Here is a 13,051-nt window from a genome sequence, read left to right as displayed (position 1 = left end):
GCCTGCCCCGGGCCCACCGATGAAGAAAGAGGAGCAGAGGTCCTCATTCATAACAATAGCCATTAACAATGCTAACAGCACTGCTGCCCCACTCGGGGCTGGGGAGTGGGACCGGGGCAATGGGCTGCATTGGCTAGAGGGTGTGCAAACACACACACATTAACAAACAGAGAGCTGGGGCCTGTTGCAAGGCAGAGTTGGAGATCGCAGGTTTCTGATAGGTTGGGGAAGGTTAGACAGCGCTGAAAAAACGCTGTTAGGGTATTAGTCAAGTCCTCAGAGTGTGTGAGGCCAGTAAAGAAATATTGATTTTCATTTTTTATTTTTGCCTGTGGTCAGGCAGAATGTGAATTCCTGTCTATGTGGAGATAACAACTCTCCCATAATGCCTTGTGGCAATGTACAACATGGTGCAAGAAGGCTGTAGTGTTTTTTTATTGTGTTTTAATGAAAATTATTTGTAACATCTGATCAAAATTTGCTAGAATATCAATTCCCACCCTCGGCCATCTCTGTGGGGAGTTTGCATCTTCTCCCTGTGCATGCGTGGGTTTTCTCCGGTTTTCTCTGGTTTCCTCCCACATTCCAAAAACATGCTAGGTTAATTGGCGACTCCAAATTGTCCATAGGTATGAATGTGAGTGTGAATGGTTGTTTGTCTATATGTGCCCTGTGATTGGCTGGCGACCAGTCCAGGGTGTACCCCGCCTCTCGCCCGAAGACAGCTGGGATAGGCTCCAGCACCCCCGCGACCCTCGTGAGGAAAAGCGGTAGAAAATGAATGAATGAATGAATGCATTTTGCACATTTGGACCTTAATGGCGGCTGGTTACATGCAGATGTTCCAGCAGGAATCCCTCATGATTGAGGGCCCTCAACGCTGCAGTTCACAATGCTCGCTTGACCAAGGACTTCAGGGAGAACAACGTCACCCTTTTGGACCATTCCGCATGTTCCCCTCATTTAAATCCCACAGAGAACATTTGGGGATGGATGGCAAGGGAATTTGATCAAAAGACTCTACTTCATTGTATTTTGCAACATCAACTGCTTGTATTGTTTCTTGAATTCGCTCATCCTTGTGTTTGAGTTCCTTACTCAATCGGTTCCATAGTTTGATTCTACATACTGAAATGTTGTGGCTTTTTAGTGTTGTTCTCACATAAAAGTGTTTCAAGTTTAGATCGTATTTCTTCTCTCTTGTAGAGAAGTGTTATATGACAGTTTTAGGTTATTGTTAGTTTTATGCATTAGTTTAAAAAATGCTTTGGGCAAAAAAAAAATGTCTTGGTAAAAATTAATCATCTTATATTCTTCGTTTTGCATAATGCTGCAAACAAACAAAACAACCAAAAACACATACAAACACCAAACAAAGACACACAGTGGACTAAAATGAATTTCCTGTAACTCCCACATGCTGTCATCACAGCCCAAGTAGGCCACATTTACCTCTGCTACTTTCCCCTAGCTTCCCTCCTGAGTTTTGACACATTTTCACATTTATCAGGAATTCATCTCCGTCTCCAGGAACAACAAAAAGGCATCCCGCTCAAGCAAAACACGGCATGAAGCCTCCTGTGAAATGCTTACAGTAGCTCCCCACCCACCTCCTCCTCCTCCAAGCCTCTCATCTTTCAAATCAAACTGTCAAAAAGGGAGACGTCTTCTGCACAGGGCCGTTTTAATTAGATTTGGATGGATTTCAAATCTGCTCTTGTTTCTTGGAATGAGTGTGAATTAAAGAAGCAGCACTACAACCAGATTAAGCACTAATCTGTCTTCTGGTTACAGCTGGAAAATGTGTGCGTGTAGTCCCTCCCATTGAAGCACACACTGAAGCCTTTGTTCACATGAATGTGATGATTTAATATTATTATAATTTCGTCCTGAAGGGAATATTCGTCTCTTGAAATATTTTTACACAATTTTTTTTAACATAAACACTTGTGTGTTTGCTCCCACCTCTGATGAGCTGAACTCAAAGATCTAAAGGTTTTTCTTTGTGCACGAAGGACTATTTCTCTCAAATATTGTTCACAAATCTGTCTAAATCTGTGTGAATCAGCAGTTTTCCATCTCACAGGCGTAGCATATCAAGATTTTGATTAGACAGCATGATTATTGCACAGGTGTGCCTTTAGCTGGCCACAATAAAAGGCCACTAAAAAATGTGCATACAACACAATGCTACAGCAGCAATTGTTGAATGAGTGTGGAATATGGTTGGCCCACCCAGACAACTGCCACAACAATCGACTTGCATAACCAAAGAATTCCTGCACAAACTGTCAGAACAGAAACCATTTCAGGGACCCCATCTGTATACTTGTCATCATCACCGGGGTCTCGACCTGTCTGTGTCGTCATAACAAACTTATGCTCACATTTGATGGCATCTGCCATTTTGGGGAGGTGTTCTCGTCACAGATGAATCCCGTTTTTTTTTTTTTTTTTTTTACAGTAAATGGCAGATGGCACACAGCATGTATGGCATCATGTGGGTGAGTGGCTTTAGCGGCGATGAGGTTATGGTATGGGAAGGTGTTTGTTATGGACAACGAACACAGGTGCATTTAAATGCAGAAAAACATGATGAGATCCTAAGGCCCATTGTTGTGCCATTTATCCATGACCTTCACCTCATGTTGCAAAGATCCACACGCAATTTCTGGAAACTGAAAACATCCTAGTTCTTGTATAGCCAACATACTCACCAGACACCCACTGAGCAGGTTTGGTATGCTATGGCGTATATGACAGCGTGTTCCAGTTCCTGCCAATATCCAGCTACATTCCACCGGCCTCAATCAAAAACCTGATCAACTCTTTGGCAAAGACATGTGTTGCACTGCGTGAAGCAAATGGTGGTCACACCGCATACTGTTTTTCTGACCCCCTGGATGTTTGCCCAATACAGTAAAATTGGACATTTTTGAATGGCCTTTTATAGTGGCCAGCCTAATGCACACCTGTGTAATAATTATGTCTAATAATTATAATCAGCATCCTTATATGCCACCCCTGTAGGGTGGATGGTTCATCTTGGCTATGGAGAAGCGCCCACTAAAGAGTTAGACAACATTTGACGTCAGAGGCAGCAATTCTAATTGTATTTTTCTTTTCTATTCAAGTTAATCATTTCAATTTAATATGTTGTGCTGGAACATGATTTGCATCCAAAAGGCATCTTAGGTTACTGGTTAAACTGTCCTCAATTAATCTTCCTTACAGTTTAACATGTTTTTTTTTTTTTTTTTATATGATCACATGTTTTTGTGGCGTTGAGTAAAAAAGGGACAAGAAGTTATAGCTAAACAATTGCTTCCCAGAAAGTCATTCAGAGCCATCCTCCTCCTGGGAACTAAAACCACTCACGTCTTCTTGAACAGCCTCATAATTCCTTCGTCACACACTTTGTCAGTCTCTCTTTCTCTCTCTCACTCCCTCTTTTGTTGTCACTCTTTGTGTCACTTTTGTCTCCAGCCATTAGCCATTTAGCTTGAGCCAAAGTTCTTCATTATGCAGTAGTCCAGCCTTTCAAAACCTATTAGTGGTAGTGCACGGTTGGCGATCCAAGTCCTCCCAACAGAAGCTGTAGGGATTGTAAACTTGATCAAACTTACTTAAGATGTGTCAGAGATTGCTGGATAAGACTTCAAATTGTGATATTGACTTCACTCCTCCGTGTCCCTACCTCCTGAAGCTGCAGTCTAAACATAATGGGAAATGTAGTTTTTTAAGCCATAAATTCACTGCATCACTGTACAAGCCGTTGGGTTCAACACATGAAATTATGGGTAGAATAAAGTTTTATAATAAGAAGCAATGAGTCCCATGAAAATATAAACAACATCTATACAGACCTACCATGTATTATGTTAGAGTCATTATAATTATAATTATCCATCCATTTTCTACACTGCATATCCTCATGAGGGCGCGGGCATGCTTTTGGGCGAGAGGCAGGGTACACCCTGGACTGGTCACCAGCCAATCACAGGGCACATATAGACAAACAACCATTCACACTCACATTCATACCTATGGACAATTTGGAGTCGCCAATTAACCTAGCATGTTTTTGGAATGTTTGAGGAAACCGGAGTACCTGGAGAAAACCCACGCATGCACGGGGAGAACATGCAAGCTCCACACAGAGATGCCCGAGCGCTAATTATAATTATGATTATAATCATTTTAATTGGGTAATATAATTAAATACTATACAGTGGAACCTTGGTTAGCGTCATTAATTCGTTCCAGAAAGTCAGAATGAAAATCACGGAACGGAAAATTATAAAAACATGCTTTGTGTTAACATTTGTGGGAGTCAACCGCTGATGAGATCATAGACATGTGACAAATACAAGAATGCTAACAAGGCATTTTGTGAATTAAAAAAAAATACATGCAGAACACAGGTGGACTCACACAGTGTATTAACAACAGAAGGAATGCACCGCATTGTCCGTTAACCACAGAATGCAAGAGCTGGGGTACACCCTGGACTGGTCGCCAGCCAATCACAGGGCACATATAGACAAACAACCATTCACACTCACATTCATACCTATGGACAATTCGGAGTCGGCAATTAACCTAGCATGTTTTTGGAATGTGGGAGGAAACCGGAGTACCCGGAGAAAACCCATGCATGCACGGGGAGAACATGCAAACTCCACACAGAGATGCCCCGGGGTCTCCTAGCTGTGTGGCCTGCACGCTAACCACTCTACCACCGTACTGCCTCTTGCAATGTTATGAGTCCTTATTCCAATTCTTCTCTCGTAGTATAACATCGAATTTTGGCCCAAATACTCATTTATGCCACTCAATGCAACACACTTTTACAGATGATTGGATATTTTTAAAAGAAAATACTGACACATTAAAGAGTGTTCATAAACATGCAGTTTGAGTTTGGTATGCAGTTGATGATACACAACACAACATTCTTACATCGATAGAATTGAATTTGACCAGAGGGCAGACAAACTGAGTGTATTCCATCAATGATTCTGCTCAATATGTTCCTTTCATGGCAACTTATGGTAGGTGGCACGATCAATACAGCACATCATCAACATCACTGTCTTCAACTGTCATTTTTCCAACTTCTCAGTAAATCTATTCAAAATAGATTCTTTTTCATTCAGAGTGTGTTTTTAAACATGTTAGAAAAACAACTGGGACGGCTAACAGGGAAATTGCCTGAAAAGTCTGACATACTGGTATTCCAGGCTATGCATAATTTGCTGACAAAATTGTCAATGAGTTAATGATGGCGGCAAATTGGCGAGTGGAGTGGTGCAGCTTTTCAATCCATTTTTCTTCTAAAGCTTTAATTTCTATTGGCATATGATGATCTCACTCTTGTAGACTGAGACTTCATAGAAACACTCTAAATACTTCCTAAGTAAAGACAGAATTTAAATAATTAAGAGTGAAATATTTTGTTGTATTGTACATTTGGGGGTTTCGGACTGTGTTTAACTGTAAATGGATTGGAAAAAATTGCATTTGGCCATCAAGGGACAAAGTTGATGTACTTTGGAGCTTGGATTCTCCGTTTTTAATGGGTTGCAAGTTTTAGTTTTTCATATCATTGACCAATCATGTCAATTTTATTCCAATAATTTAGGCTGCTAACAGAGTTTTGACACATTGTTGTTTTTCAAGCCATATTATTCCTATTTTATGGTGTTAGAATCGCACTGCTGTTTATGTGTCCAGGTCAGAATAAAGTCATTAAAGAGCAGCAGACTGTGCGATTCGGTGAAGGCGCTATTGTGGCTATGTTATGTCTATTTTATTACCGTTCTGGTTATGGTCTGCCTTCATAACAGGCAGATGTGGCTTGACATGATGTGTATGCATTACTGACACTAAAACTTTTCACTTAATTAATGAAATAAAATAGTTACTACCGTTAACGTATTATTGCTGATAGCCACGACGTAGCTCCACCAATGCATTTTTCAAACCAAAATTAATTGATTTTTCGTCACTGCAGTAAGAGAAACTGGGAAAATCTGCTGTTTTAGGGAGCCCATAACCATATTTTGTTGTCTGAGGCGAGGCTCACTTTCAAACAAGCAAACAAACAAAACTTGCCCTGGCTTGTTTGTTCACCCACCTTTTCCTCAAATGAAACCTAATAATTTGTCTTCCAGAGATAAATATAATTATGTTCATATTTTCAACAGGAAGTAGATTTTTAATACTGCCGTGACATGACACTCCAGCTATTAACTAAACCCCCCCCGAAGGTGTACAAGTTCCATCAGAAATGGAATAGTGTTTTAAGACAGCGAACAGCCACACCCCCAACCTTTGTATGCCAGTGCATCTACAGACACTATTGGATAGTTGGCCAGAGGAAACGTTGCTTTAATATTATTGGAACAGTTAATATTTATAGGACATTAAAGGTATTTTCTGTAACCCCTAAGGTGTTTTTTTTTTTTTTACCCCCTGTTTCACCACCGAGGGCGACTATGCATTAAATTATTTCTACCAACAATTCATGCTAGATTTATCTGTAAATGATTGTAAATTGCCTATCAAACACGCAAGGTTGACCCTTTCACATGGAACATGAATCCCCAATGTGTGATCTCAGACGTGGTCGAAAAAGGTTTGTCCTTCCGCTCGTTGTCCTCCTAATATGTTAATATCTATTCAGAATGCATAATTCACTGTCACTATTTATTTAAATATACGTAAATTGTGAAAAAAAACGTGTCTCGGTGCTTGTTTATTTGTACTTTTATTCAGCCAACGCTTATATTTCCCATGTTTTTGCACATTTATAGAATCATGCATTGAATTTCATGACTTTATTTTTTTCTCCCCCTTGTTTTGAATATGAGCAGCTCAATAGCACTAAGCTCTTGATACATGTCATAAAGCATGAACTCTGTCTGCTGATAATGAAGCAGGTGACTGCTATATGGCTTCCCAATGGTGTCCAGTGCACACTTTAATGACTCAGTGTGTGTGTGTGTGTGCCAGTGTGTGCCATCCTTGTGTGGCTCTTTCACAGGACTCCTGTCAGGCCCGTAATTGACAGTCTAAGTGGGGCAGCCGAGAGGCCAGGCCCTGTTAATTTATTTTCTCAGACTCCCCATCCATATTTATGAGCCCCTGCTGTTTTGTCTATCAGTGCCTATCAAACTTAGTGTGTAATTGTACTCGCTAAAGCAAAGGAGCCACGTGTGAGTGGTCACTCAGACCACAACAGTCGCATTAGTCTTTATTTTTTTTCATTTATTCAGAAAGTCAAAACAGGAAGGAGAGGGTAAAAATTATTGAAAAAGACGCCAAGCTCAGGAATAGAATGCAAGGAAGGTTGTTATGCCAACACCAAAAACAAAATGCTCGGTTACTTTTTAGCCCTTAATAGCCAAACATAGGATGGCCCATTCATCATGAATAATCATTAACACAGCAAACACACAAAGTACAATCCATGCAGTCTAATTTAAATGTTATGATCAGCTTGCGTTAGTAGCTTTAATGCGAGATCGCTGCAATGAACTGCTTTCTATTTATACCAGTGGGGTGAGTCCATGGCTCCACGACAAGCGAAACACGCTGCTGTTTACCAGCAGCTGTAGCCCTTTAATGAATTTAATTTGTTTACACGCTAACATCAAGGAAGTATTTGCTGGATAGACCTTCATGTTTGTGGTGTTAGACGGGGGCATACCTGCATCGTCTAGGGTAATAGTATAATTACGTGCTATTTTAATCCCCGCAAACACACATTCATTTCCATTCATTATGACTTATTATGTTTTCATCAAAACAACGCTACAGCCCGATGTAGGCATGCATAATAGTGATTACCCTAAGTGGCCCGGATATTGGCCAGCTTCTTGTTCTTAGCAAAACAGCTTGTTGAGATTTATCTAATGCCGCCTTGTGCTCACTTTTAGTATTGTTTAGGATCATGGGATTAAGTAACTATAGTGGGAGAATGCAATTGAGACAGTTAGTCCCCGGAAAGCCTCTGTAGAACCTCATTTTGTTCTCGTTGACCACTAGGAAGTAAGGAAATGTAAGTATTTTTTTTCCACCATTTACTAGTCCATCTTCTTTAGGGGTGCAGCAACCGATTTCTTGTGTTCACACCTTGGTCAATATGAAGGGAGGGGAATCATCCTCTGATTCAGAATGTCACATGGCATGTTGAATTCATTTTTACCCTCTGAACCGCATCTCCCCATGCAGGAAGCACTTATGCAGCTTCAAATCATGATGCTACCACCACTATGCTGGCTGTCTCATTTATCTTGGCTCATTTGTGCTGCCATCTAATTAAACAACATGGCTGTGTGTTGAGTCATTTGCAGTGGACAGTCAATCTAGTTTCATTTCTATGATAGTGTCCCCCTAGGATATTGTAACAGACATGCTTACTGGCTCACACATCGTAAATTAACTATTCATTCATTCATTCATTTTTTTACCGCTTTTCCACATGAGGGTCGCGGGGGTGCTGGAGCCTATCCCAGCTGTCTTCGGGCGAGAGGCGGGGTACACCCTGGACTGGTCGCCAGCCAATCACAGGGCACATATAGACAAACAACCATTCACACTCACATTCATACTTATGGACAATTTGGAGTCACCAATTAACCTAGCATGTTTTTGGAATGTGGGAGGAAACCGGAGTACCCGGAGAAAACCCACGCATGCACGGGGAGAACATGCAAACTCATCACAGAGATAGCCGAGGGTGGAATTGAACCCTAGTCTCCTAGCTGTGAGGTCTGTGCGCTGACCACTCGATCACCGTGCAATTAACTAAAACAACAATAATTGTTGTGGGTTTCGATGATCTCACAACAGGCACAATAATAACAATGATATTGTCATCATCATCATAACACAGGATACTGTTTTGATCATACTCCTGCTAAAACTCAACTCTGAATCGCCAACGTCACTTCCTGTCGACACATCCGGAAGACGTTTAATAAAACACACACTTATTTTTTTCCTGATTATATCTACTATATTGGGTAATATAAGAGTAAAGGTGACTGTAGGGGTGTTACTTTATGTCTAGAGGGCTCTAACAATATTAAAAACCATATGTAGAAGGTCATGAACAGGTATTCTATGCTCTAACAAAAAAAAAAACTTGATTTCTAAATAAGGAATCACAGAAATTAATTCATCAAGGTTGGGCCTGGAACCAATTAACCATGATAAATGAGGGATTACATTATATCCTTTTTGAGCTTGTGCATATCATCTATATGAAAACACTACACCACTAATGACCCAGACGCTACTGACCGTGATCAAATCACATTTGCAATGTTGTCAAATGTCTGTTAAAACCACCAGAAAAGATAGTGGTTTATGGCAGCATTGGGACACAGTGCTGTATATCCTGTTCGAACAGGGCCTGTCTGCTAAGGAGGTTGTTGCAGGTCAGACCCTCAAGAATTGACCTCAGTATTTTAGCCAGTGGAGTTTCCCTTTCAGTCACTCATCAAGCATCCCTGGGAAAAAAAAGTGATCCATCATTGTCTAGAGTTCTTGCTGAGTGTGAGCTGAGTAACAAGTGCTGCATCAGCTTCAAGCAAGCTCTAAGGTGGCTAAGGCCAAAGAGCCTTCTGTCTGATCCAGTGTGGTGGAAGACTCATGCATGATCGATTGCGACAAAGTTATCCTCACAGTACCCCGGGAGCTTTTTTGGCATTTGGTAACAAGAGAATCTGCCACGGCAGTTCCTCTGTCATCTACAGTGGGGCAAAAAAGTATTTAGTCAGCCACCAATTGTGCAAGTTCTCCCACTTAAAAAGATGAGAGAGGCCTGTAATTTTCATCATAGGTACGCTTCAACTATGAGAGACAAAATGAGAAAAAAAAATCCAGATAATCACATTGTTTGATTTTTAAAGAATTTATTTGCAAATCATGGTGGAAAATAAGTATTTGGTCACCTACAAACAAGCAAGATTTGTGGCTCTCACAGACCTGTAAGTTCTTCTTTAAGAAGCTCCTCTGTCCTCCACTCGTTACCTGTATTGATGGCACCTGTTTGAACTGGTTATCAGTATAAAAGACACCTGTCCACAACCTCAGACAGTCACACTCCAAACTCCACTATGGCCAAGACCAAAGAGCTGTCAAAGGACATCAGAAACAAAATTGTAGACCTGCACCAGGCTGGGAAGACTGAATCTGCAATAGTTAAGCAGCTTGGTGTGAAGAAATCAACTGTGGGAGCAATTGTGAGAAAATGGAAGACCTACAAGACCACCGATAATCTCCCTCGATCTGGGGCTCCACGCAAGATCTCACCCCGTGGGGTCAAAATGATAACAAGAACGGTGAGCAAAAATCCCAGAACCACACGGGGGGACCTAGTGAAAGACCTGCAGAGAGCTGGGACCATATTAACGAAGGCTACCATAAGTAACACACTCCGCCGCCAGGGACTCAAATCCTGCAGTGCCAGACGTGTCCCCCTGCTGAAGCCAGTACATGTCCAAGCCCGTCTGAAGTTTGCTAGAGAGCATTTGGATGATCCAGAAGAGGATTGGGAGAATGTAATATGGTCAGATGAAACCAAAATAGAACTTTTTGGTATCAACTCAACTCGTCGTGTTTGGAGGAGAAAGAATGCTGAGTTGCATCCAAACAACACCACACCTACTGTGAAGCATGGGGGTGGAAACATCATGCTCTGGGGCTGTTTTTCTGCAAAGGGACCAGGACAACTGATCCGTGTAAATGGGAGAATGAATGGGGCCATGTATCGTGAGATTCTGAATGAAAACCTTCTTCCATCAGCAAGGGCACTGAAGATGAAACGTGGCTGGGTCTTTCAGCATGACAACGATCCCAAACACACCGCCCGGGCAACGAAGGAGTGGCTTCATAAGAAGCATTTCAAGGTCCTGGAGTGGCCTAGCCAGTCTCCAGATCTCAACCCCATAGAAAATCTTTGGAGGGAGTTGAAAATCCGTGTTGCCCAGCGACAGCCCCTAAACATCACTGCTCTAGAGGCGATCTGCATGGAGGAATGGGCCAAAATACCTACAACAGTGTGTGAAAATCTTGTGAAGAGTTACAGAAAACGTTTGATCTCTGTCATTGCCAACAAAGGGTATATCACAAAGTATTGAGATGAACTTTTGTTTTTGACCAAATACTTATTTTCCACCATGATTTGCAAATAAATTCTTTAAAAATCAAACAATATGATTATCTGGATTTTTTTTTCTCATTTTGTCTCTCATAGTTGAAGCGTACCTATGATGAAAATTACAGGCCTCTCTCATCTTTTTAAGTGGGAGAACTTGCACAATTGGTGGCTGACTAAATACTTTTTTGCCCCACTGTATCTGATGTTCTGTACTGAACTCAATTAACTTCACTATTACACATTTCCTCCTCCCGTTTAGAGAATTGTTAAAACCTGGTACATGTTAAATACAGGAAGTCAACAAACTATGAGTAACTGCTGGAGATTGAATAAGTTCTGTTTCTTCCTGCTCCTTTTGGAATTGTGCAAATATAAACATATGCTGTACCTCAGTGTAACTTTGCTAAGCATGTTTCAAATAACCTATACCATTATCATTACTCATGAATATGCCTATTTGACTCAACAGCACCGTTCACCATTTTCCTTTATCAAAAATCTAATTTGGATGTTTTTTTTTTCTCTCATAATCACTGTTATGTCTTCCTCTTTTCAAAATCCCTTGATTGAGTGCTTTCCCTAATGGCTGCATTGCAAGTTATAAAGTACAAATGAATTCTCCTCAGTCCAAATGAAACTTTCTCCCAGCATGCATTGATGATTATAGAAACCCTTGCCGTGAAATTGTCTTGGTAATTGTTTCACTGCTCTTGGTAAGACAGATACTTCCTTAATAAAGCAAACTGAGGAGCTATCAAAAGGCAGTTAGATAACCTCAGAGAGTAAAATTGCTCTGGCAAATGTTTAGTCTTCAATTTTTTTTTATGGACACAAGACCCTGTTTAATTTTACTACTGGTTGAAGCACATCACTTTCATTTGTATTTGATCTCCTTCTCCTTCCTTTGATTCTAAAAATGCACGCTTAAATGACATAAAGTGCTCCAGTTATATTATAAAAATGTTTCCATATGATACTAAAACAGGTTGTCATGGTAGCTTTAAGGTTACTATACATCAACCAGGGGTACAATATTATCAGAAAACACACTGAATATTCTGTCAAGAAATAAGGTAAAGGCAAAGATGACGAACAGATACAAAAATATGGATTAAAAGTGAGGACACAATTTCAGACTAAGCGGAATGTGCCCCAGGTGAAACAATGTCATTAAATAGACTTACCCAAGAACAGAGGTTGAACCCGCTCGCCTAGATTAATCAATGCCCTGTGTTTTCTCCCCTACCTGAACCCAAGGCCAAGCTATATTTCACAGGAACAAATTGAGCGGGGGAATGACACAAGTCTGACCATAAAACCAAAGGTAATTAGAAACCAGTGGAAGATGTTCCATAAAAGACAGAGAGGGTCAGACACATTCAATATACCCTGTGGACGCCACATGCAGGCAAACAAGAAGCAGTGGGCTTTCTTGCAGACTAAGCAGACACCAATGGAATATTGCGCTTGAATGGAGATGAGACGCTTTCTCACCAGATCATGAATTCACTGGCTTGCTGGTGTGCAAATTTTGACAAATAACACCTTCGACATCAGGGCGGTAATGCGATTTCCGATGAGGTGATCTAAACTAATTGACATGGGGGAATTGGGTAAGCAATGCAGGTTTTGCGGTTTCCTGACTCAACACTAGCAGTGACATATACAGACCTGATCAAAATATTAAGAACAGTTGAAAAATAGCTAGATTTTGATATTACCTGTTTTATTAACATTGCCTACTTGGCTATACTGCACTGAACAGCCAGTAGGAACAGTACAGAGTCTTTCTGACCTGTTCTTCTGCTACGGCAACATAGATCAGGAATATATGAAATGTAGAGGTAAAGGATATTATAAAAAAACATACTAAGTCTT

Source organism: Doryrhamphus excisus, chromosome 13 (genome assembly GCF_030265055.1).
Source record: "Doryrhamphus excisus isolate RoL2022-K1 chromosome 13, RoL_Dexc_1.0, whole genome shotgun sequence".
Lineage (NCBI taxonomy): Eukaryota > Metazoa > Chordata > Actinopteri > Syngnathiformes > Syngnathidae > Doryrhamphus > Doryrhamphus excisus.
This window is presented reverse-complemented; position numbering follows the sequence as displayed.